The following is a 24,967-nucleotide window of genomic DNA, read 5'->3' as shown; positions in this document are numbered from 1 at the left end:
TGTATTCTGTAATCATATTTTGGTAATGTATTAATTCCGCCGTCACATCTGAGCGGGAAACGCTGCTTGGATAGTTTCAAGATAGTTAAAAATAATTAATAAGACAATAATAATTTAATTGTTCATATGTGTTTATTCTTGTCACATCCACATGCAGTCTAAGTACCGCAATCGCTTGGATTTGCATGCCTCAGGCGCACTACAGCTAAAAACTAACGTCTCTGCAACCCGCAGTAAAGAAATTAGCAGAAAAACATCAAGCACAGGGCTCACACTAATTTTCAAATCAATTTTGAAAGATGTGAATTGGAAAGTTCGAAAGAATTCTTGTTTACTGACTGGCTGTTCGCGGTACAGCTGCTGATAATTAAATTTTGAATGTCAAATTTGTAACCGTTGCATTTTTTGGCTGCTCCTCGCTGATTGGCTGCTGTTTGCGATAAGCCACATAATTAAATTTTGAATGTCAAATTTGTAACCGTTGCATTTCGTCAACACTGATATATAGGCTAACTACTTCAGATGACTTTTTTGCTCACTGGGAAACTATGATAATAAGATTCTCACTATTCGCTCAAATCAAATCTGTTATTTGGCTTTTAGTGACATGCTTTTTAATTATATAAGAAAGCTACAGTCCGTAACTTTTGGCGTTCTAGTAAATAAACACATTTGCAGGCGTCTTGGTAGTGTGCAGGTACTGTGCTACTCCGCAGCGGTGCCGAGTGCCGGCTCGAACCAGTCAGGGGCCTTTCACATATTGCGTTTTATGCGTGTGCAAATTCGTTATTTCAAATGTAACGTTAGGCTCATAATAGAAGCGACGCGGTCGTTGAAAACATCTCAACTTTTCAGAATGCCGCAAGCGCACAGCAGGTCATGTGACAAAAACCAACCGATCTGCTTCGGCCTTCCGGCAGAAAGGGACCTGGATGATAGGGGTGCTGGCCCAAAAAAGGTTGAGAACCACTGCTCTTTAAGCACAAAATACACACATAAAATACATTAACACAAGTATTGGATAAAATAGACTGTTTTGTTTAATTATATTGATCTGTTTTCCTGATATTTTGAAATTGAGTAATATAATTGAATGAAATATCTACAAATAATCACAATTTCCCTGTGTCTGTCGCATATTGGATTTATTTATTTATTTTACTGATTTAGTTGCAAGACTTCGACAAAATGTCTTGAGGCAGTATTAATATGATGCCTTTCTTTTGGAATAACCTTTGTGTTGGCAATACACTTGTGATACTATTTATAGATTCTCATAATAAGTCATAATTACTACTAGTTGATTTCAGTAGTTTGTGTATGCCAGGTGTGCTGTTATAAACATATAATTTCTTTTTTATGTCTTTAATGTTTAGTGACTGTCTTTCTGTTCATTTCATCCTATCTCTGTATTTGCCTCAACTTTGATTAGATGTTGTCTGTAATGTGAATGTCATTTGTTTCCTGTGCTGATTGTTTTGTGTGTGTGTGTGTGTGTTTGAGAGATGATGCCAGAGTGAAGTGTACTGCTATCATTGTATTCCCAAGATAAATCACTGCAACTGTTTCCTGCTCTGATTACAAATGACATGCACGTCTCTCCGATCAGAGCGGCAGACAGAAGAAGATAATCGAGAGAAACAGTGAGGCGCTCAAACCTCTCCCTAAAGATCAGCTGGACCGGTTCACCTTCTCTGTGCGGTAAGTGTAATTTCTCAAGGCCAATTTCATGCCTATGGATATAGTTATGTTCAGAATGGAAAACTCGCATACGTATTGCATACTGTGCACGTGGAACAGTAGGCATTATGCCATGACAAACAGAAATATCTTTGTCATCACATGACCTCATGATGTTTAATTCAGCAGTTGACGTAAAGTTACCATTTTGAAAATAATAATAAAAAGATATAGTTGATTTTATGTCTTGACATACTGAAAATGCAAGTTCAAGTCAATTGCATTGCAGTGTGTAATAGTGTTACAACAGTATGACATTATTTTGGCAAATGCATTGGGCATTCACAAAATTTGCATATGCTGGGCACAGCATGCTGCAGATGTAGTGCACACACTACAGTGGTATGCTGTGCTGAACATTGTGTCTCGGTGTGTGGATAAACATTAAAGGCCTACATATAAACATGCACACACAACCCTAATCTTTTGAATATATCATCTTTTATGCTGAGATTATATATAAATCCCACCACCTAATTTTCCAATATTTCTTTGAAAATTGTTATTGTTGAGTTGTAACCCTATAATACTGCAGCTTTTTCTCAGTGCATATATTAACACTCATCAACTTGCATGATTTATTTGAGGCTCAATATGAATGTCGCTGTCCTCAATATGAATGTCGTTTTATTGTCAAACTCAATGTGTGTTTTTATTGAAAGGATCATGGTAACGTTAACATCGGCAACACATAAAACCTTGTGCTGTGGATAATTGCTTTTTCTCTGGTGATGCAAAGTGCACAAGCAGGCCTACGAATGAGTGTTTTCTCCGTTTTATTGTGGCTTACAGCATTTGATATTAATGAGAAAACAGGAGTGAAAACACACCGACACAAACATCAGCACCGTACAAATCTTATAAACGACCTCGTCAAAATTGCATTTCACAAAACACTTACCTAAATTTCACTGCACGTGCCTGCGATGAAAGCCGCTCGCCTAAATCCACAGAGGGAAAAATTGAGGTGTGTTTTTATTTTTATTTTGCCCGAATTATTGCCAACGCTGTACATTTCTCTGAGAAGAAAGAAAGAGCGACTCGTTTTATAGGATTTAGAGCTGCCTACCTCTGCTCATTTTTGAAAATTGGTAATTTGTTGCCGCTGGACTAGTATTAAACAAGATCAGAAGCTATGCTGCTGCAAGTATGAGAGGAAATCAAATGAAACTCAGGCCACACATCAGAGAAGAGAGGGGCTGGAGCACAACTACTAACCCAAAGCACGATAAAGGACTTCAAAAAGTAATGCCAGACATCAACAGGCACAGTTTAGCCTGGCTGTTTTTTTATGCGAGCAGTCTGAAATACAATTCAGTCGACTGTTTCTTAGTTTATTCATATTGTTTTGAAATGCAAATCATGTAGTTCTCACATAACCAATCCTAGGGAGATCATACTGATTTTAGAGAAAACTATTTTATTCATTTTATTGGATGGAAACTTTGTTACACCATAGGGTGTAAACATTTGTGCATGTGTTTAGGTGCTTGTACATGGGAGATTCTTCAATTAGGGATTTTTTTTTCTTTTTTTTCTTGAATTTAAAATAACTAATTCATCACATTTATATGTGTGCATTACATGTATATCATATATGCTTTTTTAATGCAATTACAAGTAAGAGTTATAGCAGGGTTTTTGTCTCTAATATTTTTTTCTTCGCTCAAGTTCAATTTGCTACAATTTCTCTATTTTTGGGATTGTTTGCTGCCCAGACTTTCACTTTATTCAATTTATAAAAATGATTAAAAAATTAAAATTTCGGTTGCACTTTATTTTACAATAAGTGCACTCTCAATGCACTTGTACTTACCCACAAAAGTACTGAGGGTTACACTTTATTTTAAGGTGTCATTGTTACAGTGTAATTATATATTTAAGTACTGAGTAATATTAGGGAGCTACATGTACTTACTATAGGGTTAGGGTAGGATTAGGAATTGGTTGAGGGTTATTTGCATGTAATTATGCATAATTTACTGTTATTGTAAGTACATGTAACATATGTAACATTTAAAATAAAGAGTTACTGTGCTGAGTAGTGTAATTTAACTACATGGATTAAGGTTTAGGGTTATTACTACATTACTACAATAAGTACATAGTATGTTCATGAGAAATAGGACTGTAAAATAAAATGCTACCAAAATGTTCTTGCTTAAAACAACCTATTTTCAATTCATCTGGTATTAGCATTGTTTTTAGGGCTGTGCAACGATTGATCGCGATTAATCACATCCAAAATAAAAGTTTGTGTGTGTATATATAAATACACACACATGTATGTGTATATTTGAGAAATATTTGCATGTATATACTGTATATTTCTATATAATTTGTATTATATATAAATATTTTATATATACATAACTTTTTCTTAAATATATACATGTATGTGTGTGTATTTATATATACAAAATAATTATACACAGTACACACACATATATTATTTAAAAAAAAACAACAACAAAAAAAACCCTTTATTTTGGATGCAGTTAATAGTGATTAATCGTTGCACAGCCCAATTATTTTTTTTTATTTTTATTATTTTTTTTTTTATAACAAACAATCACTGTTCCTAATACTGCTCATTACCAAGCAAAAAAATCACAATCAAGATTTTTTTTTTTTTTTTTTCAGGACATGCTATAATTGTTTAAACACAGATAAAACAGTTTGAAGGCTTTCATTTTGCAAGATCATCTAAATGTACCTGAGCATGACAGATCGGACATAACCCCCACCCCCCTCCCGCGGTAACATGCTGTCTTCATACATGCTGTACGGTTTTAATATGATATGTGAAGGAGTGAGGCATATTACTGCCATCTAGAGAATCAGCAGAGACTCTAATGTTACATTTGATTTTTTTTTTTCTTCTGATGTGAAATGTGTTTGGCTCAAACAGAGGTGTTGACAGTTCACAGCCACGGTTTATTGATAACTGCTGTCCCATTTGTTTGCATGGAAAATCCGTATGAGTTGTTGCCCAGCCCGCTTGAATGACCTCTGAAAGTACAATGTGTGCCGACTAAAACTCCAAACAAACAGTGTTGAGGATGCCATATTACTAAGTAAACTGTACATAATGAAATGTGAGTTTTTTCTTGACAACTTGAAAATGAAATCAATATTTATCTCGATTATTATATATGTAAAGTATTACTTGAGTATTAGCTTGTTGATATTTAACGAATTTGCTGAGAAGTGCCCTGAGGGGTAATGCGTGTGTATTGACTGTTGTGCAGTAGCACTTGCGTATTTGGACAAATTTGGCTGATTTTCTTTTCTTGAGATCTTAAAAATCATTTAATTTAAAGGCTCATGATTGAATTCTTGACATGTTTAATACATTCATGTAATACATTCGTGCATGTGTGTTAATCTTACAAAACTAAAATTGTAATAATGGAAAAAAAAATCGAAAGAATGAAGAAGGTCACGTGTCCAGCAAGGGAACTCCTCCAATACTGTTTAAACATTTACACCTCATTCTGTAATCTAAGAGAATGACCAGAGTTTGCTGTGCTATTTTTAGAAGCTAGACTTATTAGTAATAAGACTTAATATTATTAAGCTAAAGACTTAAGTTTGTTTTTCTTTTTTCTTTTTACATTGTTCCCACATTTCATATTATACTTATTTTACTATTAATGAAAATCTGGATGTGGCAAATAGTACAAAGAATATTAGAAGTGGAAATGAAGTATTAATGGTGGTATGGTACATTATGTCACTAATATTAAAATAGTACAATTTCTGGAACATACATATCTGTATATGGTTGTAAGCACAATATAGTGCTTACATCTGGTGTAGGCACAGTGAAAAAGTCTCAACCACCCCAACTCTAAAACAGCACAGACAAAAACGCATGTCTCAAGGCTAGTGGTTTTCAGTGAACTGAGAGCAAGGGATGCTGGGTATTGCTCAGAGAGCTGTTTATCTGAATGGGCAGAGCTGCTCTTGTTCTTTCTCTTTGACTTCTATTTTTCTCCTCATTTGATCCTCTCCCAGATTTGCATATCAAACACCTTTGCCAGAGTAATAACCTTAAACCACACATTACAATTTCAAAGAGCAAACAAAATGCATCAGAGCGCAAGTATTGATAAGTGCACACAATGACTTTCAGAATGAAAATAGCGTAGAAAGTATAATAAAAAGAGTTTGAGGTTTGAAGACCTTCCACCTTATTTGATGTGCTTGTTTGTCAGTAATCTTTTTTTTCTTTTTTTTTTTGAGATACAGATGAGTCGCCATTTAATCAAAAATGGGGACACGATCCAGTCAATTCCCGATGGACAAAATCAAGTCCCGTCCTACTTTTTTTTTTCTCTCTTTCCGGCAGTACATCACAATAGGGAAGAAAAGTGCTGAAAAAAAGCTAGTTGGGCCAAGAAAATATGCGTTATGATGTTTGGCCAAAATCTAAGGCATTGTCACATTTTTCATTCACACACAGCAATTCCCGAATGCATCATGTTACAGTCGTGGACAAAGTTGAGGGGAATATTGATTGTAAATATAAATAATTTTTCATTCAGTACTAAAAAGTAAGTTCACTCTCATTAAACATAAACCATTTTACCCAATATATTTGTGTGTTTTTTTTAGACTTTATAGTATTATTAGGTTAGCAACATGCTAACATCAAAGTCTACTGGAATCACTTGTCAAGTCTTTTGTTTGCTTAATGTGAGGAGCAATAGTGTGAAGTATGCACAGGTCAAAAGTTTTTGAAAGAAGTCTCTTTGCTCACCAATACTGCATTGATTTTATTAAAAATACAGTAAAACAGCAATGTTGTGGAATATTTTCCACAACACAATTTAAAAAAAAAGTTTTTATTGAAATATATAAATATAATTTATTCCTGCGATGGCAAAGCTGAATTTTCAGCATCATAACTCCAGTCTTAAGTGTCACATGATCCTTCAGAAATCATTCTAATATGCTGATTTGGTGCTCAATTGTTATTGGTACTCAATTATTAATAATATATCGTATTCTTTTCAATAATAATTTTTTTGTTTTTGTTTCAATAAACATATTTTTCATGATTCTTTGATGAATACAAAATTCTAAATAGAATAGGAAATAGAAATCTTTTGTAACATTATACATGTTTGTTCAGTTTAATGTATTGCTGAAGAAGTGTTAATTTCTTTTTTTCTTTTTTTTTTTTACATCTTACCATAAACTTTTAAATAGGAGTGTATCACAAATAAATTCCATAAAAATATAAAGCAGCAAAAACTGTTTTGAACATTGATAATACTAAGACATTTTTCTTAAGCAGCAAATCAGCATTTTAGAATAATTGTCAAAGGATCGTGTGACACTGAAGACTGCAGTAAAGGATGCTAAACATTCAGCTTTGCCATCACAGGAATACATTCAATTTTCAAATACAAGTTCTTTTAAATTTGAATACTACTTCACAATATTACTGTTTTTACTATATATATTTTTTTATCATATTAATTATTCCAAACTTTTGACAATTGGTGGTGTATATTATATCAAATACGTCCCTTGGTTTGGTGTTGGTAAGGGTGCTGCTTTAGAAGGGCTCTGCCTACAGCGAGAAAGTTATTGTTAATGACTTATTTATACTGTGACAGAAGTTTCTTTCTTGTTTTTTTCCTTTGAATGTTTCCTTTGAATGTTGCCTTGAGATATCATTCTGCAGTTTCTCTGCAGATAACTCTTGTCAAAGATTCCTTTCTCATTGAGCGGGACAGTGAATGTTTTTATCTGCATGTGTGTGTTTGTGTTTTTTCATTAATTACTGCACATATTTATGTTGCGCCGATGTCATCATGTCAACGAAATATGTTTCCCCTTTTTCTCGTTTTGGGGAAACCTGTTTTAATCAAACTCAGTCTCACACAACAATTATATCTAATTAGCCCAATTATCAAGACTCTAATTACATTGAAATATACCCCCCAAATCTCATATCAATTATATCTGTGACTTTTCCTGTCCTAAAAAGAGGAAGATAAAGGGTCTGTGTTTCCTCTTGAGGATGAGCAATGCTTCCAAAATCTCTAAAATCGTTCCAATCTCCTTTCACAAAACTCCTTTCCATCCTTTCACAATGGATTCCTTCACGGTTTGTGTTCCAATTTTCTTCTGTCTCTTTACCTTGTCTGTAAATTGTGTGGTTTCTCATTGGCCACATACACACTGTAGTTTAATATGTCTGTCACTTTCTTTAAAATCACTTGATCACATACGTTCTCTTTCCTGTGTTCCCTTGTGAAAAATACCTTTAATATAATTAGAAAAATATTAGTTAAGTGCGATCTGAATGTAATGTTTTCAGGACTTAACTGCATGTTAATTGCAAATATATATATATATATATATATATATATATATATATATATATACACCAGGCCACTTCATGCGTTTTCTCAGATCGGATTGCAATCTGATTTATCAAAACGATTCCATTTACACCTGGTTACATAGGCTAAATGTGTGTGTTTTTTGCGGATATAAATCCGATCTTCAATTCCCGCTATATGCAGATTTAGGAGTGCACGTCACCGAAAGCAACAGTTATGAGACGCATTATTTTATTGATCATCAGCTAAAATTTCTGAATCAAAGCCCGCAATAAGAGAAAGCGGAAACAGCCCTGGTAAGATCATTTCGTTTCTTTACATTTAATGAAGATGATTGTGTGTTAAGCGTCTGCGACTTACTTTCACTTTGATTTGCGATAGCACGTTGATGCTCAGCTTCTCATCTGCGGCGATGCGTGTTGCAGTAGCGTCGTCATATCTGACAATAACATGACATATAGCCTATAACACGCTCTCACATGTTTATTATTTAATAAACCATATTCAACAACATATAAAAATGAAATAATCTTTAGAGTAAAGCCGCAGCCATCGTTACCAAGCGCGAACCATTGACAGTGAATGAAACGAAGCGAACTTAGCCTGCGTAAACCAATGGTGTAAACATAATCATAGATGACGCGCCACGGGTTTTTATTTAAAAGAAAGAACGTAGCTTATGTTTGTATGTAGGTCTAGGCAATTTATATTCACAATTCTTAATAACTATTATTTTATTGCATGTGTAGGCCTATTAGTTGTTTGAAGAGTTAAAAAAAAAATCGGTCGGTCTTAACGCAAGTTTACAACCGGCAAGTCGGTCGGACTAAAAGGGAAAAAAATAAAAATAATTGGGTCAGTGCTAAATTGACAGGGTCGGTCGGGTTACGGCAAACAAGAATATTTTTAAGGATGGCCCCACTTAAGTAGGACTTATATGTAAATTACTTCTATTGTCTTTTAAATATGGTTAAAGTGTACTGCCGAATCTACTAACAAACATTTATGGTAAACTAATGTATACTTTAATGTAATTTCTATTGAAACTTTTTATTTGTAATTAAACATTTGTAAAGATGAAGTTGGAATTTAGTTTATTGGAAATGTTTAATTTAAGAGTAATGTTGAAAAACACACTATAGTTAATATTATAATCAAGTATGTTAGTCAACACATCAAAATAATTGTACTTCTTTAAAGTATTACAAAATATTTTTAAAACATAACTGTGGTGTATATCTGTGGTGTATCTCAACTCTTTCTCTCGTTGAAACTTTTTTTATCATATGAATATCTGAACATACAGTACAATTTGTCAAAAGAAAGAACAGTGTCTATGCTTCAAAAAAATATTCTAGCTTCATGCATTCTTTTTTAATCAACCCTTGAATGTAGGTAAGTTTCATAAATGAAAAAAAAACAAAACAAAGTTTGTACAGTCCTATACCTCATTCTGGGTTTTGATGATGGCTAGTACCACTTGTTTCTGTGTTTTTTTTAATCTGGAGATTATTTTAGAAGATGTGTAAGAGCACCCCCTATAACAGTGAAATTCTGTCAATGGCAGGGATGGTGGGGAAAGAGTTAACTGCCTTAAGAAACTGTCATGAACCTGCTCTTTTTACATACACTTTAGTTGCCTATTATTTAACTAATAGTATATCATCTGCAAGTACAGTTGTATACTTTTTATATTTGAAGTACACTACATGTGCACAGTCAATTAATTTAAGTGCACTTCTGTTTTACTCTTTTAAATAGCCAATAAACTTTAGTTTAACATGATCTTCAATGGCTTGTTGTTTGCAGGTGGTAAAGATTACTGAAGTAAAAATAGGTTTCAAATGGCATTTGCAGTGGCATTGACTTAAAAAAAAAAAAAAAAAAATTCACTTTAATTCAATGTTGTTTAAAAAATATCAACCCTAAGTCCTTTTTTGTTATGTATGCTAATTGTAGATCTCAGTAATCATCTTACGGCTGTTCATTGTGAGCGCAGAGAAAGTCATGTGTAAGAAGAACATGCCTGAAGTTTCACATCCCACGTTCCTCCATCTTGGAGTCACAGGTCAATCAATTCTGATGTAATACTGTGGGTAGTTTTGTCTGGAGGTGTGTAGAGTCACCTCAGGGGCTGATGGGCCCTTTCCTGTGCTGAGAGGCTCATGGGAACCATCAAAACTCCACACAAACACACGCTATGGCCAGGTCTGTATAGATGGCCTCTGACTTCACAGAAATCAGAACTGTCAAATCTGATGGGCTGTTGGCCTGAGAGCGGCTGACCGGTCGTGGTGTGGTGGGTGGCTGAATCATGGTGTGTTTGTGTTGTGTATTTTCCCATAGCCCTAGTTTCATGTGCACTTCAGAGAATGAGGTGTCCATCTGAATAGAAGGCCATGGACAGAATAGTCATGTTGTGTTTTAATGGAATTCCAACAGCATGTTCAGAAAGTCTCAAGAGATTTCTGCACTAATAAATAACTTAGATTTAATATATAATTGTTTTCCTTCAAATTGTATCCAAAAATAAACAGATGTATCCGAGGCATGTTTCCAATGTAGAGCCTTGAAAAAAAAGAGACATTTTAGTGTGTATGTATTTAGTGCCAACAGAAACATGCAGTACAGTTTAAAAGTAGTATTAAAACTTCAACAGTCTTCCCTGTGTAAATAAGTGAATATGTCTGGCTCTATGAAGCGGTTAGCTGACAGCAGATTTTATCACAGTTTGAATTACCCATGATGCAAAGCGTGATAGAGCTATCAGTTGTCACTGGCCAGTTTAGGTGCTGCAGTCCTCTAGTTTCTCATGCTCAGGTCTGTGTCTGTAATTTTGCTGGGTTTGAAGAATTAAACATTTTCTCTTGAATGACTATAATGATTGACTAATGTGGATTTGACTTATTAGATAAGTTTCTCTTAGCTGATGCTTGATTTTTATCTATGATTAGACTTTTTATGATTGCGCTTTAACAAGAAGGCCAATGATTTGTTTTCCCAGTGATATCCCGAGTTATTTACAAGACCAGCTGTATTTAGATTGCTGTATGCAACAGCTGTAATGTCTTTTCATTTCTCTTTAAATAAAGAAACCCAAAACAACAATAAATTGTACAGCCTCAAGAATCTGATGGCATTCTGTAGCTACATGTATAAAGCTTTTAATACAATCATTTTAAAAATGATTAATTCATTTCTAAAAAGATAATTTGATGAAAAAAATAAAATAAATTATATACATTTTATACATGTACAGTTAGACAGTTACACGTTCCTTAGATATTATAGGACATATCTTGTAGAATTTCTTAAGAATTTGAAACATACATCAAGCAAAAGCAAACAGAACAGAGCTGTTCTTGGGTCACACTCACAACACATTAAACCAAAAATGGCAGATAACCACAGGTTTAGTTCATCACAACACCTAGGAACATGTTTCAGTAAAGTTCCTCAGTCACAAAGTGTCACAATAATAATATATTATTTTATTATTTCAAGTCTAATAAACTTTTTATATATATTATATAAAAAGATATATATATATATATATATATATATATATATATATATATATATATATATATATATATAGTACATGCACACATTTCATGCTTAACATATATAAGCATGAAATGTGTGCATGTACTATATATTCTATTAAAATAAATGACACTTGTTTTAATATTTTCTATTGCATTGACATTTAGACGTTTTTAGTGTGACCTAAGCATACAAATATGCTTTGTGGACACTAAATGTGAAAAGATCCTTGGCCCTGAAATTGTTTAATGTGTGCTGATGTTCGTGTGGGCCGCGGCAGGTTTGGATTTTGTAGTATGGAGCAGGATTTGCAGCGACAGCAGTCTGTACAGATTTATTCAGTGAACAGTGGGTCAAAACCTGTAGTTTTTTTTTTTTTTTTTTTTATTCTGACGTCCCTCTGAATGTCCTTCCTGTCCTGTCTTGTGCATCTGTGTTGAGGCTTTTTTTAGGTGACTGCTCTCATTTGCAAGGGCACATGATTCTGTTTGAAAAAGAGATCATATATTTGCAGTGCGCTGGGTTTAAGTTTCATTGAGTGGCTTTAGTTAACAGGTTAGCATGACATGTTGAAATCAAAACTAATGAATAAATGCCTACATTGTTTAAACACTGTGTGATTGTATATAATAAAGAAATGTAGTACATATTTGGAGGGTGAATTCAAGATACCACCGTAACTAAAGCAACACGACAACTATCAGCAACATTTATTTTATTTTATTTTATTTTTAATAATAATAATAATATATATATATATATATATATATATATATATATATATATATATATATATATATATATATATATATATATATATATATAATTTATTTATTTATTTATTTATTTATTTTTTTTACATTTTCCTTCATAAATCAAGACAATTGGATAGGAGAAAAAAAACTTTTGCGTTCCCATGAGAAACTTCCCATTCCCTCACAAAACTTTAGCATAGTTATTTGTGTTCCTCGCAAAACTTTTGCGTTCTCTCGCAAAGATATTTGCGTTCTCTCGCAAAAACTGTTGTGAGCTCAGACAAACGCTTCCTGTTTAATGTCCCGCTGGCAGTGCTTCAGACAACTCTGTACGTTAACAATGGAGCGGTTCATATTGTTTGAACTCGGACTCAAATATAAAGAAATATATCAGTGCTTAGTTCAAGGAGTTAGGGTTAGAGACACGGTACACGTGGCGGAGAGAAAAGTCCGAAGGGACCGTCTGCAAAGTGCAAAACCCTTCAGACCTGTCTCTCAGCTGCCTGCTCATAGAGACCAATTAATATTATAAATATCTCTTTTTGAGGAACATTGGGTTGTAGCTTTTTGTTTACGTTGCTATGATTGGAAATAGGTATTATTTGTGTTTTAAAAACATTAAAACGGGGAACGCAGAAGATTTGAAAAAATATTTGTTTCTCCCATCCCAATTTTTCTCCAGACTCTATACTGAGTACCATTAAGAATATCATAATATCAAATTTAATAAAATAAGTTTTTATATAATACCTGTGGTTTGTACATTAGATGAACATTGCCAAACGTGCCGTTACTAAAAAAAAGTTGCCGTTACCAGCATTTCTGCAGTAACGAGTACTGGGTATATTCTGTACCCACTGATAGACATTGCTTTCAAACACTCCCCTTCATATTTCTTTAACCGCTTTCTGAGTGCTAATGGTTTCTATTTACAGCTTGTTTTTACAAGCATTGAGTATTGTAGCCAGTCACAATGCTAGTGCTAGTGCTAGCATTAGTCACTAAGTCATACAAATGCATGAGGTTTCGTTTTGTTCAACATGAGCTGCACACTTGTGAATCCTTTCATTATAATCATTATCAATTAGAGTATCAAAATATATTCATAGTGATTGTAAAGGGAGGGCTCTTCTCTTGCTTTGTGTTTGTTATGCATTGATCCAATTTTAGTTTTAGTTCCACACTGCTAAGTACAACGCTAAGTTTCTGGATTGACAACTGTACAGTATTTAAATGTTCTTCAGATATGGCGGTGGTTGACGGTGATTACCAACGGACCAGACAAAATGGAACAACATTTTTTTAAAGTACAGTTTTTGCTCTGGTACCGAAATTGGTACAGAAAACCACAAACTTAACTACTGAAATATTAGTAGGCCTACTGTGTCATCCATAGTTATAGGGTGTACAAACATATAACAATGATTTTGCAACTTTCATTTTGTATATAATTAAGGTGTATTTGTACCTAACTAAAAGTCTTAAAGTTTGCCTGTTTTTTGTTAGGATAATCCAAATACATAAACTTTATATCATTTCTTGGTTACAGTGTTTATTTTATCTGAGGTGTGGTTTATGGCCTAGTTGCATGCAAAATAGATTTCAGTTTAAAGAATTGGCAGAATATTTGCAGATTCTGGGCCTGCTTTAGTTTGTTTATTTGCCTATTTCAGTTGTGTGGATATTCAAGATCATTTTAATTGATGACTCATTTCCTGCTAAAAATCCAGCGATGCTGCGCTGGGAAGCATATTGAACATGTGCTTTGAAAGTAAGACATTTTATGCCAGGGTTTTGCTGAATAACCTGCTCATAATCACTCTCAGCGGATCCCAGGTGCATTCACAGACTTCATGTTTCCACTGTGTTTATTAGACTCAGTGGGTCTGGGCATTACCATGTGAGATTCCCTACCGATAGACGCAACCGGCCTATAAACACACACATGTTGCGCTGGCTTTAACTCAGCTTCCTCACGTACACGGGGTGTGGAAGAGTGTTTGGATGTAAGAGCCAGAACACTGGCAGAACACACATAGTTCATGTTTCTGTTTTTATAGAGACTCAAGCTCTTTTCTCATATATAAGAACTTCACTGCATTAAAAAAAGGAACGGTTAGCTATTAGTCAAACGAGATCCACTAATTAAGTGGAACACATTTTTTTCTGCTTTCGATTAGGTTAAAGTACCCCAGCTCCCATCTCCCCTCAGCTGCAAATAATTCTGATAATTTGGCAGTGGCAAAATTCCTATTCTAATTATGAGCCGTATTCTAATTCTGCGGCAGTAATTCTCTTTTACTACTCCCCGAATCTCCTCTTGCTGCCTTTTTCTCAATGAAACACGTTTATGTGCATCTCACCCTGCCAGAAACAGGGAAATGGGGTTTCTTATAAAAGTTTGAGATGTGAAGATAATTATGGAAAAACAAGGCAAGATATAAATCTACATTGTATTATAAAATATTTGTTGAAAACAGGATGCAAGTGGCCAAAGAGAATGATATCCAAAATTACGCTGAAATTATCTGTGGCTTTGTGGGAAAAGAGACTGTTGGTTTAAATAGCATCTGGGGACTGTTGGTTTAAACATCACACTGATTATTGATTATTAGGCTATTTATTATGTGCTGGGGGCATTTTAAGATTTAAATTTGGTTACATAACATCCCGTTGTTGACACACTAAAGCATCAAGTTACCGTGAATCTAACTGATGCTGCTGATGCCCTGACTGATGTGACAAAATTCCAAAGTTGCATGTAGTTTATTATGAAAGTGTGTAGCCACAGATACTGACATGAAGTTTGAATGTTCTTACATGTCTGTAGTTCTCTTCTCTATGATAACTGTTAACGTTCAGAATAAAGCCCTGCTGTCTCTCTTCACTTGCGCATTGCTTTAGATCAACTGACATCAAAGCTGCGCTTCTCACTGCTGACTGTAAAGTGAACGTTATCTGCTTGGGAATAGTTGTGTAAAACTCAACCTTGTGTAAAGGATTATTAATACACACACTTTGTCTATACCACATCTTAACGTTATGCTATCAATCACCATGCACAGCTATTTTCAACATATCACACATACAGACAAAAGCACTTACATACCCCACTGACTTTTAGTTCAGCTGGGGTAAAATATAGTCTCTCTCGGGCTGGATCACTATGTTCTGTATTAATGCTTTAATTAGAACACAGAAACATCAGACTCATAGTAGTTTTAGGATGGACCTCTAAATAAGCGTCAAATGAAAAGAATCAAAGGTCTCTGTGATTCATGCAAGCAGGTTTATTGATTGAAGCTTATATTAGAAAAGGGGTTTAACAAAATATTAATAATACATAAAAATGTAAAATGAAATATAATAAATAAATATTAAATGAAAATGTACTGAATTTGACATTAATATTAAATAAACAGATATGCAGGGGAAGGTTAATCAGTCGAATGATTCTGCTGAGATAGGTGTAGTAACACAGGCACACGTTCTGCAGGCGTTCTACGTGACTTTGTCTACATTTCTCCAAAACCTGAAATGCATTGTTTCAGGTATCTTTTGCTGCATTTTTCAGATGAAACGTCCACAAGAGGTTTTTTTTTTTTTTTTTTTTCACAGATGCAGGTTTATTGAACAGAGTCATGAAAAAATTTACCTTTGGGTTACATTTTACATTTTTTTTACGCACTGTAGGACGTTTCACGGCACGTTCAGAGTGAAATGTCCAGTGACTTGCACTAAATAGCATGTTCAGTTTCCTCTGAAAGAACATTTTATTACATTGGTTGTTGTATGAATCACAGCAGTTTGTAAATGAATGTCCAGTGTGACGCTAAAATTAACCTACCGCCTACACTACCCTAAACCTAACCTATAGAATTAACAAAAGCTGTAAAACTACTGAGCAAGTTTATGATGTCAAAAATGGCATACATATTGCACTGGTTATGTGATGCAAATGTCAAAATGTATTAGTTTACAAATCATGCAATATGGTAATATTCTGTTTTGGTCTGTTTTTGGTTTTTGGATTACTTGGATTACTATTTTCCTGGTTCCTATGTTTATTTTACAGTATGTCTTCTTTAGTTTCCTACTGTGTGCCTGTTTGTTACTAAAGCTATTGTGTCCATCTGCCCCTTGTTAGTTCGTTTTGTCTGTGTATATACTCCCTGTTCAGCTCAGTTCAGTTCCCTGTCCGTTCTTACATATATTAAGTCTATTTATTTGGACTGTTTGGAGTTGGTCTTGCCCATGCCCCTGCCCCTGATCTAGATTTGCACGATACCATGATTTTCCAGAATAAGTCTGATACGATACTTTTATTTTTAGTACTTGCTGATACCGATTTAATAAAAAAAAAATATATATATATACACTGGAAAAAAGGCCACTCCAAAAATAAGCAAAAAAAAATTAATACAAGATATTTTTGCTTGTAATAAGCAAAAAAATCTGCCAATGGAACAAGTGAAAATTCTCTTGGTAAGATTTCTTGAAATAAGACATTATATTTAAGCCTTACAAGATATGAGTGATCTTGAAATTAGCTGGGACAACTCATTTTTAGCTATATTTTACTAGTATTGTGATGTTTTGTGTCTCATAATAAGCTTGTCATGCTCAAAAATAGTATTTTCCCCTCAAAAGTAGCATTTTTTTTTTTGGTCATCCTGTTTGTTTCAAGTGTATTTAACTAATTTTTAGTTCTATAATTGTTACGCTGTTCTAGATTTAAGTCACCACCAACTTGAAATAAGATTGGAAACTGGCATTTTTGAGACAAAATGTCTTGAAGTTAGCATTATTGACTCATATTAGGCAGTCCTCTTTTACCATAATAAGCCATAATTTACCAACCTGACATCAACTTAAGTGTATTTAACTTATTGTAAGCTCAACAAAAGTAATGCTGTTCTAGATTCAAGACATTTTACCTACTAGATTCAAGACATTAACTACTGTTTACTAGACAGAAAAAGTGAAAAATAGACTTGCATTTAACCTTTTTATTATTATTTAAACAGCAAAAAGTCCCAGAGGACTGCATAAAAGGGAAACAGCTTCATTTTCTCACTAAATCTCAACATTTTGGCTCACAGTATTTATGGAACTGCAATATGAAAACATAGTAGAACATTTTATAGAGTATAAATGTAAGATCCCTTAAAGGAGAAGTTCACTTTTAAAATGAAAATTCTGTCATCATATACTCACCCTCATGTTGTTTCAAACCTGTATGAATTTATTTCTTCTGCTGAACAGAAAAGAAGATATTTAGAAGATTATCAGTAGGGCAATTCCACGCAAAACTGTCACATCCATAACGCCAACACAATGCCATTGTATTTAGTTGGCGTTATGGATGTGACATTTTTGCGCGGAATTGCCCAGTAACCAGACAGTTTTTGGGTCCCATTGACTTCCATAGTATATTTTTTTCCTACTATGGAAGTCAATGGGACCCAAAAACTGTCTGGTTACTGATATTCTTCTAAATATCTTCTTTTCTGTTCAGCAGAAGAAAGAAATTCATACAGGTTTGAAACAACATGAGGGTGAGTATATGATGACAGAATTTTCATTTTAAAAGTGAACTTCTCCTTTAACCCTACTCCCACACCTAAACATAGCCATTTTATAGACAATATTAAAAGGATAAAACGTAATGGACATATGTGTAGGGAAATGGCAGTTTTATTAACAATATAGCATTAAATAGTAGTTTGAGCCACTAATCCTACCCCTAAACCTAACCATTTCTTATAACTACGTAAGGTTAGGCTACAATTATAAAGAAAGAAAACAGACATAACGTTACACGTTTAACGTTAATCACAATAATTTATTTAGTGAGAAAATTTCAAAACCGGTACCAAAAGTCGTTCACATGACGATGTGTCGCAGTCCTCTCTGGCAGTATGTAATAGTTGTGTATGAGGTAACGTTACAGAGCAGAATTTAAATTCTTAATCAATGAAAATGTTAATCCGGTCTCGGTTCACTGTTCGCTCTGTGAAGGCGCGCGCGCTTCTCCGTTTCAAATGTACACAAACTTAAACACGGCATGTCGCAATCTGTGACGAAGCATGCGAGAGCCAATGAGCGTTTGATATCGCTGCCGTAAAACATGTCGTAACGCTTCGGGCGCAATTTTTGAATTTGAATTCAATCGAGCGCGGGATGCCGGGATTGGACTTTTTTTTTTTTTTTTTTTTAACGAACTTTATTATGAGCAATACACAGGACAATAGGTACAGAGAACACTAAATACTGTGCAACCTGCTCAACAAAATGAAATGTACAGTATGTACCGACCAGAGGATAATAACATATTAATTAATATATAGAAGGGGAAAATAAAAAAATATGCAGATCCTTCAGGAGATGAAATGTTTTTGTAGTCTTCATATTTTGCATGTTTTCTATTGTTTTGTAATATGATTTAAAGTCCAGATGAAATACCTTAAAACAAGGTTGTGAATTAGACAATTTACATCTGTGAATAAGGTATTTTCCAAGGATAATAAACAGTTGAATAACAAAAATTAATTTTTTGGACAAACCACATAAATCAAAATATAACATGACATCAAAAATATTGATTCTGATGTTTACATTCAATTTTGTGATTATATATTCTTCCAAATCAGACCAATTTTTTTTTGGTGTACATACAGTGATAAAATAAATGAAAAATAGTCTCCAAAAAACACAAGACTCTTCTATGTTTATTTTAAATCTTCTTAACGGGATAATTTTTTACAGGATAAATTTGATGTAAAATTTTAATTTTGATGTTAAACTTTTATTTTATTATTAATACAGTATTTATAAATAGTAGTATTTGCCTTTTCCCAATTTAAATCACCCATGGTTGAATACCAAAAAAACTTTGCAGCAGGTGGAACCGAGCACGAAATTTGATTTCTAATATATTTATTGGTGTATTCTTTTTTTGTAATGTATCTCCGGGATTTGACGTTTACTGTCTCTGCTGAGAGAAATGATGAAGATCGCTGGATAAAGGGCTGAATTTGGATCTGTTTCTTGCAAACAATTGGATTCTAAAGATTTGGATTACACCAATCAAATAAAATTTATGTCTTTTGTGAATTTATGTTGTGTTTTCTTGTGTCTCACGGTAAATAAACCAAATATTACAAAATGGTTAAACGATTAAAGAAGGTATTTTTAAGGTTTTAGAGTGTATTCTTGTTTAACACGTACCCAGACAGCACGCTCAGTCTTACCAACGTTGGCAATTGGTGGGCACCAGCGGCAAAGTATCGTAAGGGGGTTTTCCCCTGCACACCAAACAACTTAGGTGGGTAAACCATCGGCGGGATGAGTCTACTAATCCTCCAAAACGAGTTTGCAGCAGAAGCTCGAACAGAGCGAAATGTTATTATTTATGAGTAACGTTAAACTGTATTAATAAATGTGACTGAAAATTAAATTAATAAGACAATTGAATGCAATAGAGTAAAAACATTAATGCCACGATTTTAAGTTAAATAGGAATATGTACATATTTGTACGTCGGTAAAGTTTATACGTAAATAAATTGTTTTTTTGCTGTCTATATGTAAATATTATACGTACTCACTGTACTCTGCATTGTGAGTTGTGAGTTTGGCATGTTGACCTACAGTTTTCAATAAAGCAGATTTGTTGTCTCAATTCAAGTCAAGTCTATTTCTTGAAATAAGACGATTCATCTTTTACAAATAACACAGCAGCTTAAAAACCTTATGACATGTCAAAAAAGCTTGTTTCATCTGAGATATGACTCAAAACAAGATATTTTCAAGACAGATTCACTTAACAAGATATTTAAGATGCACTGTCTAAAAACAAGCTCCTTTATCTCACTTAAATCTTGGTCTTTAGGTGATTTTGTCTTATATTAAGTGTGATGAGATATTTTGACTAGTAATTAGAAAAATATACTTGGCAAGATTTTGAGTTTTTGCAGTGTATTGGCCAGAGAAACCAAATCAAATTAGTTGGCTTAGCAAATAGATATCTCCTTTGGTTATTTTCATGCCTAATTATGCCTGTTACAGTATTGTAGAAGCTACTGTTACTTTCACTGTTCATTTTATTTATATCATATGTATCTTTAATGTAATAGCACAGTGAATATTTATAGCTGCTCCCAGCAGGGCTCAACCAGTCAAGAGTGAGTGGAGAATTTTAACGAGTGCACAGTATCGGGCCCGATACCCATACTGGTATCGGTATCGGTGCATCCCTGGTCCCAGCCTCAAGTCTCCTTTGACACCACTGATCCTGCCAAACCCCCCCCCCCCCCCCCCCCCCTCCCCCTCCTCCTCCTCCACTGACAACTCCATTTAGTTCCTTGGTCCTGCCTCTGCTGGCTCTCTTCAGCCCCTGACTCCTCCTTCAGTGACCCTGTCCAGCTACTCAGATCCGCTTTGGACTTCCTGGTCACCAGCTTTACCCTGGTGTGTCGATGCCCTGGCTTTACCTTGAGCCTCCAAGCACTGGCCATCTGACCATCTGACCCATCAGCTTCACCTTGCCTCCATTCTCCCTCGCCTCCACCGTTGTTCGTCAGCCCTCAAGCTCCGTCCTGGTTCCCTCGTCCCTCCCGCTTCGCCTTGGTCAGTCATCACCCTGTTTGCGCCATGGACTTACGGACCTCTGGCAGTGCCTCGTCACTCAACCTCTTCGGCTCCACCAGGCTCCTCCTTCCTTCCTGCTCCACTATTTTCCTCACTCCCACCGGCTCCACCCCAGTCTGCTGAGCTATCGTCTACACCTCAGCCCTGCAAGCATGTGGCTCTGCCATGGCCCTCCAGACCCACGGTGTCACCCTGGTTCTTTTTCTCTTCAGCTTCACCTGGGTCTCCACCCCTCCCGGCTCCACATCACTCCCATCAGATTCCTGGCTCCGCCCTGGCTCCTCCCTCCATCGGTTCTGCCTTGAGTCTGTCTCCTCTCTCCTCCAGTCTCCTCCCTGGCTTTTCCATCCGCCTACTCCCACTTGGACTATTCCTTACTCTGCTTCCCCATGGACTCTTTCTCCCATTCCCTTTTGGACTCTTCCTCCCATTCCCTCATGGACTCTTCCTCCTGCCCCTCCTCCAATGGACCTTCTTATGTTGTTGTTTTCTGATTTGAAACACCATATTCACAAATAGAGCTCCTTGTGTGAAGCGGACAAGAGGCTAGACTCAAAGTTCCAATAAGGTTTGACAATGGCATGTTAAAAAAAAACAAAAAAAACAACAACAACAACATAATAGGGACATATGATATTGGGTAAAATGGTACATTTTAATTAACTTGTACATTTGTTCAGTATTTGACATGAATAAAAAAAAAAAAATATATATATATATATATATATATATATATATATATACAGTGAGGAAAATAAGTATTTGAACACCCTGCTATTTTGCAAGTTCTCCCACTTAGAAATCATGGAGGGGTCTGAAATTGTCATCGTAGGTGCATGTCCACTGTGAGAGACATAATCTAAAAAAAAAAATCCAGAAATCACAATGTATGATTTTTTAACTATTTATTTGTATGATACAGCTGCAAATAAGTATTTGAACACCTGAGAAAATCAATGTTAATATTTGGTACAGTAGCCTTTGTTTGCAATTACAGAGGTCAAACGTTTCCTGTAGTTTTTCACCAGGTTTGCACACACTGCAGGAGGGATTTTGGCCCACTCCTCCACACAGATCTTCTCTAGATCAGTCAGGTTTCTGGGCTGTCGCTGAGAAACACGGAGTTTGAGCTCCCTCCAAAGATTCTCTATTGGGTTTAGGTCTGGAGACTGGCTAGGCCACGCCAGAACCTTGATATGCTTCTTACAGAGCCACTCCTTGGTTATCCTGGCTGTGTGCTTCGGGTCATTGTCATGTTGGAAGACCCAGCCTCGACCCATCTTCAATGCTCTAACTGAGGGAAGGAGGTTGTTCCCCAAAATCTCGCAATACATGGCCCCGGTCATCCTCTCCTTAATACAGTGCAGTTGCCCTGTCCCATGTGCAGAAAAACACCCCCAAAGCATGATGCTACCACCCCCATGCTTCACAGTAGGGATGGTGTTCTCGGGATGGTACTCATCATTCTTCTTCCTCCAAACACGTTTAGTGGAATTATGACCAAAAAGTTCTATTTTGGTCTCATCTGACCACATGACTTTCTCCCATGACTCCTCTGGATCATCCAAATGGTCATTGGCAAACTTAAGACGGCCTTGACATGTGCTGGTTTAAGCAGGGGAACCTTCCGTGCCATGCATGATTTCAAACCATGACGTCTTAGTGTATTACCAACAGTAACCTTGGAAACGGTGGTCCCAGCTCTTTTCAGGTCATTGACCAGCTCCTCCCGTGTAGTTCTGGGCTGATTTCTCACCTTTCTTAGGATCATTGAGACCCCACGAGGTGAGATCTTGCATGGAGCCCCAGTCCGAGGGAGATTGACAGTCATGTTTATCTTCTTCCATTTTCTAATGATTGCTCCAACAGTGGACCTTTTTTCACCAAGCTGCTTGGCAATTTCCCCGTAGCCCTTTCCAGCCTTGTGGAGGTGTACAATTTTGTCTCTAGTGTCTTTGGACAGCTCTTTGGTCTTGGCCATGTTAGTAGTTGGATTCTTACTGATTGTATGGGGTGGACAGGTGTCTTTATGCAGCTAACGACCTCAAACAGGTGCATCTAATTTAGGATAATAAATGGAGTGGAGGTGGACATTTTAAAGGCAGACTAACAGGTCTTTGAGGGTCAGAATTCTAGCTGATAGACAGGTGTTCAAATACTTATTTGCAGCTGTATCATACAAATAAATAGTTAAAAAATCATATATTGTGATTTCTGGATTTTTTTTTATAGATTATGTCTCTCACAGTGGACATGCACCTACGATGACAATTTCAGACCCCTCCATGATTTCCAAGTGGGAGAAAACTTGCAAAATAGCAGGGTGTTCAAATACTTATTTTCCTCACTGTGTATATATATATATATATATATATATATTGCATTTTGGGATTGGCTTATTTATGAAGCATGCATGCGATGATGCCTTATTTGCCGGCCAAAACAGGTTATTGTAGAAGTCAGCATAATGTTTCCTTTTTAAATAGGTTTTGCTTTCACTCTTTTTCACCCATCACCTCTAGTTTCATTTTTAACCCTCTTTAGCACTTTGTGTGACTCACCGTGTTCTCTGATGGAGGGGGTAAAAAGTGGCTTTGGCACGTTTACAAAACAATGTCTTTAGTCCAAAACAGAAAAAGTGAAAGCAAATAACTTAATTCTGTAAATAAAAAAAGACGTCCAGCTTTTAACTGACTCCAGATTTGAAGCAGTAACTAAAAACACAGATAGTTCTCAGGGTTGCTGTGCTTTGCCTCACAGGCATTAGGCCATAAATCAATCCCACCTCACTGCACGTCTTTCCTGCCAACACACGTCATGACCTGCACCTGCACCACACTTCACACTACTTGTAATAATTCTGACGTTTTCTTGCAATCTGTATTAGAGAAGAGTGGGTGCAATTAGTTTTGAGTCATTGATAATTCATACAAACATTAGATTATTTAGATAGATTTACCAAGATGATTTGTGATATCACTTACGTCCATATAGCACAAACACTGCAGGATGAGTTACAAGCCAAAGTTTAATTAGAGGTTTGTTCAAATCACTAACCCTGACTGTGAACGATAGTGTGTAATAGTACAAAGTCTGAATGTAACAACACAGATGAATGTAACACTTTACCTTCTTCTTTTCTTCTTCACATTTCAAGGACATGCTCTAAACTGTTTTCTGTTCACACTTTCTTTTAAACTAATCTCAAGAAATGGAGCTATAGCAATAAAAATCGGTTTTGTGGCAACAACAGATTTCACATTGCATTAGACATTCTCTCTTGAAAAGCTAGTCTGCGCAGGCGGCTAAAAATACATCTGTTCATATATCATTGATACGTTCATTAGAGAGGGGATGCAAGTCAGAATTTATTTGCCGCTGTGGCGTAATGCGGCTTGACAGGGAAGCATCCCTGACACATTAACTCTGTCTAGGATGTTGTGGATTTACAGAAGGTGTTTTGGTGTAGTGTGGATGTTTTAGTTCTGTATATGTTATCTTTCATATCTTAGTCAGCTGCGATTGCTTGAATGTTGCAGACACAGGTAGGATTGTACTCGATTACGATAGTGGAAAGTGTGTGTGTATGTGTGTGCAGATTTGGGTCAGTATTATTATAATTTTTTAAAGAAATTAATACTGATATTCAGCAAGGAAACATTCAATTAAATGTGTCAGTAAAGACATTTATAGCCTAATGTTAGAAAATTTCAAATAAATGCTGTTCTTTAGAACTTTTTATTGCATCATGGTTTCAATATTGATAATAATAAGGAATATTTACTGAGCAGCAAATTGCCATATTAGAATGGTTTCTGAAGGATCATGTGGCACTGAAGACAGGAGTAATGGCTTCTGAAAATGTAGATTTGTCATCATAGGCATAAATTACATTTTCCATATATTAAAATAG

The 24,967-nt window shown here is 35.4% G+C and overlaps 1 protein-coding gene across 1 annotated transcript in view; it reads left to right on the top strand.

Annotated features, from left to right (window-relative positions):
- ofcc1 (orofacial cleft 1 candidate 1) overlaps positions 1–24,967 on the top strand; it is an 84,005-nt gene that overhangs the window by 20,607 nt on the left and 38,431 nt on the right. Inside the window, exon 3 of the mRNA XM_084102928.1 lies at positions 1,610–1,701. The gene's annotated coding sequence lies outside the window, so the exon portion shown is untranslated. The remainder of the gene's footprint in view (positions 1–1,609; positions 1,702–24,967) is intronic.

This window comes from Abramis brama (assembly GCF_963993115.1).
Source record: "Abramis brama genome assembly, chromosome: 24".
NCBI classification, from domain to species: Eukaryota; Metazoa; Chordata; class Actinopteri; order Cypriniformes; family Leuciscidae; genus Abramis; species Abramis brama.
The sequence above is the reverse complement of the archived record's forward strand: the minus strand, read 5'-3'. Positions and strand labels throughout refer to the sequence as shown.